Genomic DNA, 7,556 nt, shown 5'->3' with positions numbered 1-7,556 from the left:
ATTAGTTTTGTTCAAGTAAGACAATCTATGCTCTCAGTGTAAGATATTCTGATTGGTCTGTTCCTACATGGAAGAAGAGTAAAGGGTCAGGTAGACATTTGTGCCAGTAAGACCTCATTTGGGAAAATGTCAGCTGCAGAAGGTGAGAAGTAGCTCTTAAGCAAGGCTTACTTTGAATCCATTAGCTCCACAAAGCTAATTCAGTTGGATAAATAATACTTGAAAAAGCCAACACCTTTGTACTTCACTATAAATTATTGAAAATATGATCAAATTCCAAATGAAAAAGACTTAAAATTGTCATTGATAAAAAATGCAAATGTGAGCAATCTGCTGAACAATATAAATTTTTTCACTATTCACAGAATTTTAGGGAAATAAGATCAATAGCATTGTTAGGAACAATAAGGTTTCCTTCTTACAAGTAGGCACCCATGGATATATGCCTGTATAAAGATTGCATCATTAGGATACTACATGCTTCCGCAGCAGGTCTACCTAAATTACAACAATACAGAGATTAACATGGCACTTGCACAAGGATGATATGAAAATTTGTGAAGTATTCCGTAGTTTTCATTCTTCAGATGCAAGAAATGAAAAACAGTTATTAAAAAGTTGATTACAAAATAACAAGTGTAACAACACACGTAATTCATATTATTAAATTTAGTTTGATATCAATGTATTAAATCTTCACCTCAGAAAGGCGTTTACATAGCATAACCTTTACAAAACTTTTGAAATTAGACAACATTGTCATTTTATCCCAAAGAAAAATAATATTAGGACCTAGGAAAAAAAAGGAATCTTAAAATGTTTCTATATGGAATACAATCCGAAAGGACACATTAATGAACCTATATATTATAAAATAATATAGAATTCAAAGTATATCTAGGAGAGAATAAAATAAATTATGAACATTATACAAACATAGAATATAGAGTATTTTAAAATATTCTTTTTCAGACAAGCACCAGAAATACTTTAGTTTCTGTACTACTCATTTCAACAGATAAGTTAAAATTATTTCTGATTTAAAAATCACAAATTCTGCAGAAATCATTATACATGTATACAAAAACTCTTGAATACATTTGACACCCATTGCAGGCAATTCACTTGGAAGAATTCCACGGAATTCATGAATTTTTACAGTACGGTATTGGTGTTGCCAGGCGCTGGTGGCTCACTCCTATAAACCTAGCTATTCAGGAGGCTGAGATCTAAGGCTCACAGTTCAAAGCCAGTCTGGTAAGGAAAGTCCGTGAGACTCTTATCTCCAACAAACCACTAGAAAACTGGAAGTGAAGCTGTGGCTCAAGCAGTAGAGCACTCACTTTGAGCTGAAGAGCACAGAGATAGCACCCAGGCCCAGAGTTCAAGCCCTATGACAGACCCCCCCCCCCAATAAAATAAATTTGCACTTATTTGGATTGTGGAAATATTTTGTATGGACACGAAGGATGGACTTGCATTTTTGAAATTTGAGAAACTTAACCCGACCATTAGGACTTACGAGAACAATTTGTACAGCCTTCTACAATTTCATAGAGGTAGTGATGCATACTTATCCTTTGGGCAATTTCGAATGCAGTTTCTTCTAAGTTGTTCTTCAGGCCTGGTTTTATATAATGGTTGAACAGAAGGAGATCCAGCATATCTTTGCTATCTCAATTCTCAGCAGCAAGATGTAAGGGGGTCAAGAGGCCTTTAGTTTGGGCATTGGTATCTGTATCATGATGAAGTAAGAAAGATGCCATTCTGTTATTATTCTGTATATATGCACTGTGCAGGGGTGTCCAGCCCTCTACAGTTATTGCATTTGCCACTTGAGCCACCAACTCACGGACAATGTCTAAGTGTCCACTGTAGGCTTCCTGATAAAGAGGGGTATACTCATCGTCATCCCTAGTATTCACATGAGTAACCTTTTTGGAAAGTAGTCTCTGCAATTGATACCATTTCTCACTTTTTCATCATGTTCCGTGTCTTCATCAGAATTGCCTATCCAGAGACTGAGTGCAAGTGGGAATGTGGTGTCCATGTATTTCCCTAATAGTTCACGTTGGTTGAACTGTTCAGAAAAATCCAGTGAATTTATTTATGATTTATTTTTCCTTTTTCCATTTTTACTATTCTAAATTATTCTAACTAGGGAGTATGGAATTGATAGAGAGCAGAGGAAAGACCTCCATTTTCAAAGGTACAGACTGATAATATGGAGCAGTGGTGTCTTCATGTGCAACTTATTCTAGGAATGAGAAAAGATGAAATAATGCCTTCTGTATAAATGCTTTGGAAAATGGAAGAGCAGAAAGTGAAATGATGCAACCAAAAATATAAAAGCAACATAAATTAGGATATTTATGGAGCAATCATATTATCTATGAGAACCATGAAAGAGAGAGAGGAAAAGAGAGACAGATGTGCAATGACCTAGCTAGCCACAAAATGCATGCCTCTGATTAGAGGCAAGAGCAAAGATGGAAATAGAATTTATGTATTTACTTGAAATTAGTAATTGCATTTTTAGTAGCCTACATAAAGAGACATAGCTTTGACCAAATTGCAGACAAGAATCTAAATCCTTGATAATTCTAGTAACAGATCTGACTGAAATCAATTGAATCACACTTTTTCTGTATAATGAAGGAATAGGTCCAGGCTAGGAAAGCAGCTAGAGAAGGCAGGCCAATTGTATCTGTGACAAAACTTTGTGGAAAATGGTATTGAGGATTACTTACTGTTGATCCACTTGCACTGGAAGCATGATTCTCAACTATTGCTTGCAGATCCTCAACTATTGCTTTGATAATTATATTCTTCAAGAAGAAAAAGTGGGATTTAATTGTTAGCAAAGTACTACTAATACATTTTGACTTCTCATTAAGCACCTTCAATCATCAAAAACACATTAAGACAATAGACAAGCCTACTTTTTTTAGATGAAAACAAGTGTCTTTGAAAAACAAGGAATTTAAGTTGTCATGCAAAGGACTTCGATTTTACTACTGCATTATACATTTTTTCTAATGTTGGGTACCAATAAATAATGAATCTATTAGAAAGCTCTTAAACCTCATATGTCAAATCGTGGGTTCTCTTATACTATATTATGGTATTTTTTATGTATGTTCTTAAGAAGAAATTTAAATTACTAACTTGAATTTCTGACAGGACAATATCATCACTGTAAATCTTGCTTCTATACTCTCAGTTTTAAATTACTATTTAAGTATGTGCATTAGATAGGTATAGAGAAAAAAGTAGAAGCCACACTGGTGGCTCCTGTCATTAATCCTCGCTAATCAGAAAGATGAAGTCTGAGGATTGCGGTTTAAAACCAGAACAAACCAAAAAAAAAAAGTCCATTAGATTCTGATTTGAAAGAAACCAACATAAGTTAGAAATGGAGCTGTTGTACAAGCAGTAAATTGCCTTGAGAAAACTCAAACAAAAAAATAACAAATTCTGGGACAGAGCCAGGCCCTGAGTTCAAACCCTAGTATTAGCACCAGGCCACTGAATTAATTAGGTAATTAATTACTTAAAAATACATTAAGTGGTCACATGTGGAGGGGCAGGATATAACACCCGTAGTGACTGGATTGTGTATTATTTTGTAGCAAGGCAAATTATCATTTGTACTAATCACTAAGATTTTATTTGAACTTTTTTGTACAATAAACCATGAATTTTGCATGCATGTGTATGTGTGTACATGTGTGCACATATATGTATGTGTATATGTGTGCATGTGCTGTTGCAATGTTGCTTGCCAATGTGGACAGGGTGAGGCTAAAAAGAGCTAACTGTGTTGCAATGCTTTTATTATCATTGTTCTGTCATGTCATTTCAGTTGAACCACCCTTCTCTACATTTTATTTGTCAAATAATAACATCATCAAAATCAAAGCATTTACAACATTAAGTTAGATAAAAGAGATCATTTTCAGCTCTTATTATATGTTAGGTGAGAAGATACAGACAAAATTAGGTAGTAAATTATTGCTGTAAGATGACTGTCAGTACAAAAGGTGTATTTGACCTGTTAAATTGGTTATACTTTTAAGATATGCTCATTGAGTGAGTTTGGCCGACTTGACCAAACAGGTCTTATTCTCTGCTTATTCCTGGATAAAGTCTTTCCGGATTTCTTTTTTTTCTGGGGGTCCGTTCATGGGGCTTAAACGCTAGGCCTGGCTCTGTCTCTCAGCTCTTCAGCTCAAGGCTAGCGCTCTGCCCCTTGAGCCACAGCACCACTTCCGGCTTTATTCTTTTTTTTCTTATGTGGTGCAGAGGAATCGAACCCAAGGCCTCATGCATGCAAGGCAATCATTCTACCACTGAGCCACCTTCCCAGCCCTCTTTCTGGATTTCTGTTGGAAATAACTTTCTTTGAAAGATCATATCTATTCTCACTAAGAGATAATCAGCTCCATATTTATTACAGTTGAATATCCCATCAGATTGACTGAAAATCGGTACTGTGGATATGCTTATTAGATATTCATTTCAAAAATGAACGAACAAACAAAAAACATGTGTCTTCTCCATATTGTGGATGTATTTGAATTCGTTTTGTACATGCAAAAATATCTTCAGTAATGGCTCTTTTGTGAGAGTAACTACAGCAATTTTAATAAATAAGGCTTTCTAATATATTTTTCAATAAAAATACCATCCCAAAGCGAATCTTGCAATTTCTGAAAAGCCTTTGACTATTTTAGTATTATTTCAGTTCATTGACTATAGAGCTAAAGATATTTCTGAAATAAATATTGTTAAGAGCTGAAAATGTAAGTGGGTATATAGGCATTTTATGCAACATTTTATGAAAATCCAGTTTTTATGAAACTAAATGAAATAGAAAAAAAGAATGTTCCTGAATTTGGTAAGCTAATTAATTATTAGTATAACTTTGTTTTCTATTAACACAGTCCTTTTAATGTAGCTGTTGCAATTAAATTATTTCCTTTGTTTCTCTGTACTTCAGTTGTTTTTAGAATCTTTGTAGTTATAGATTAGGATTAATCTTGTGTTTTGTGTCCTACTCCCCAGAAAATGAGTTATTTTCAAGTATTAATAGTTTATAATTGAATCTTCAGTATCATCAGAAATTTTTTAAAATGCAGTAGTTTGATGACTTTTTAAAACAATTGTATTCACAAGTTGGAGAGTCTTTAATTCATGCTTAGGTCTTGGTGTCTATGATTTTTACCCTCTCGTTCCTAACATAAATTATAGGTCAGGCTGCATTTTTGCATTTATGAAAGGTAAAATATTTATCTGGGGTCAAAGGTGATTTTTATATCAGTCTTGCTTTAATAGTATTTTAAAATAGTACATTTCTCTCAAAATTTTGGGTATAAAACGTAATCAAAATACTTGTAATGGTAAACAACTTAGGTAAGTTACAATGTGGAAATGATTGGTCCATAAGACCTTCAGTCTGTTTACATTAAGAATTGGACAGGTCATTCTTTCAGTAAGACTGTGTTAAACAGAAATGTGGTCCCCAGACAGTGCAGTGTTGAGTCATGGGATAGAATATGATTTCTCCTATTTTGAGTTAGAAATCAAGAATATTACACTTTAGCAGTTCCTTTCACCAGGGAGGTATGAATTGATTATGGACTTGGAGTTTTCATATTACAGTTACCTATTTTCTAAAAAAGATAAACTGAAGTATTATTAGAGTGTACACAATAATTCTGGGAAATTTTCCTAGAGTTAGTAGACTAAATGCTGGTATTTTAGTCATAAAATAGAATGATACATGGGAGATGGGCTAACACTTACCATGTGTGCAATGTTGTACTAGTAACTCCACTTTAAATTATGACTTTTAAATTGTCAATGCTAGTATGTTTTTCCAAAATTATATATGATAAAATGTGATCCACCTTCTATGAAGGTTAGCAATTTTTATTATTATTTTATTGTTACTTTATTGTTATTTAGAATTTTTCCACTGTCTTTCCACTTCCATACACTTGTGTTCGTTATTGACAAAGATTTTACTTTGCTTCTTTTCTCTTTTCATTCTTTTTCCCTTAGAGTTTACCTATTCTTTCTCTTATTTCTTGGAAATTAATTATTATATTTCTATTACTATTTCTTTCCATTGTAACAGGTTTATACAATGCTTTATTTTCTATTTTATTTTTCCCATGTTCTCTGACTCCCAGTCCAAACTATTAGGTGGATTAAAAAGTAACTCGATTCAGGACACTTTGATTATTTTCCTCATTCTCTTCTCTGAAGTTTTTCTGTTCTTTGATCCACAATACCAATGATATACAACTCCTATGTGGTCCATCATTCTATCACCTCTCACTCTGCTCTGTTGTACAGCTCAAGTCATTATCATTCAATTTTATGCTATAGAGTTTTGTAAATCTTAACTCATTCCTAAATTAATTTTATTTGCTTCAAGCATTTTCTAAAGACATTTTTCTATATATAATATCTGGGTTCTTGTGTTTTCACAAGGTGCAAAATATGAGTGACTATCAAACATCTAGATATCTCAGTAGAATATTGATACATCGGCACAATAGACTCATATGTAAATTCAAGGAACAATCCTGTAAAATGATGTAGCTTGAGCCCTCATACTATTTTTGAATCTTATTACCATGTTTAGTAATGAAGACAACATAGGTTTACTATAATATCAGATAAAAGAATGTAACAGATTTGTCAAAAATAAATTCTTATGTGTCTAGGGAAGTTGAGTATTTCTTTATATGTCTATTGGCCATCCTTCTTTCTTCTTCAGGGAAGTTTCTCTTTAAGTCTTTAGCCCACTTTTTTATTGGGATTAGAGTTGTTTCTTTGAGAATTTTTCTTGTGGGATTTGGATTCAAATGTTTTTTTTTTCTTTCTTGTGATTGTTCTTAACATATTTTAAAGATGATTTCTTTGTTGTTTGTATGTCCCTCTCCCACGGTATAATACCTGTTTTCACTGTATTTGATGTTGGTACAATTTGTGGAGGGGAAGTGAAAAAACAAATCGCTTAAGTAGGGACACAGGTGGACAAGATGATATGTCGAAAAAAGAACTTTACAACTTTGGCCTGCTGAGGGGCAGCAGGGTTGGGGGTGGGAAGATGTGAAGGGATGCGAAGGGGAAACAAAGGAGGAAGCAACAATGCTTGATAAGAAATGTACTCATTACCTTGACCATTAATTATAAACCTTCTGTATGGTATTTTCACATTAAAACAAATACTCAGTTTTATGGTCAATAGATTTTGAAAAGGATCCCATGACTTTATGAAACAAAAATAGAATCTTATGGTTATATTGGCACTATTACCTCCCTCGATTTAAAGAATGATCTTAGACTACTATCTCAATCCTTATACAAAAATTTAAAATAAAAAATGATTATCAAACTAAATGTGAGATGTAAAAACCTATAAAAGATTAATGTAAAAATTCATGACATTGGATCAGTAGAATCAGTAAAGATTTCTAAAAAATGACATGGAAAGCATTAGTGGTAAAGAAAAGCAAGAATAAACCGTATAATATCAACTG

At 33.3% G+C, this 7,556-nt stretch overlaps 1 pseudogene; it reads left to right on the top strand.

Annotated features, from left to right (window-relative positions):
- The first annotated feature begins 477 nt into the window (after positions 1–477).
- Positions 478–577, top strand: LOC122102916 (annotated as a pseudogene).
- Positions 578–7,556: the final 6,979 nt, after the last annotated feature.

This window comes from Dipodomys spectabilis, unplaced genomic scaffold (genome assembly GCF_019054845.1).
Source record: "Dipodomys spectabilis isolate Male_0828 unplaced genomic scaffold, ASM1905484v1 ptg000985l, whole genome shotgun sequence".
In the NCBI taxonomy this organism is placed as follows: domain Eukaryota; kingdom Metazoa; phylum Chordata; class Mammalia; order Rodentia; family Heteromyidae; genus Dipodomys; species Dipodomys spectabilis.
Note: the sequence above shows the minus strand (reverse complement) of the source record. Positions and strands in the feature narration are given on the sequence as shown.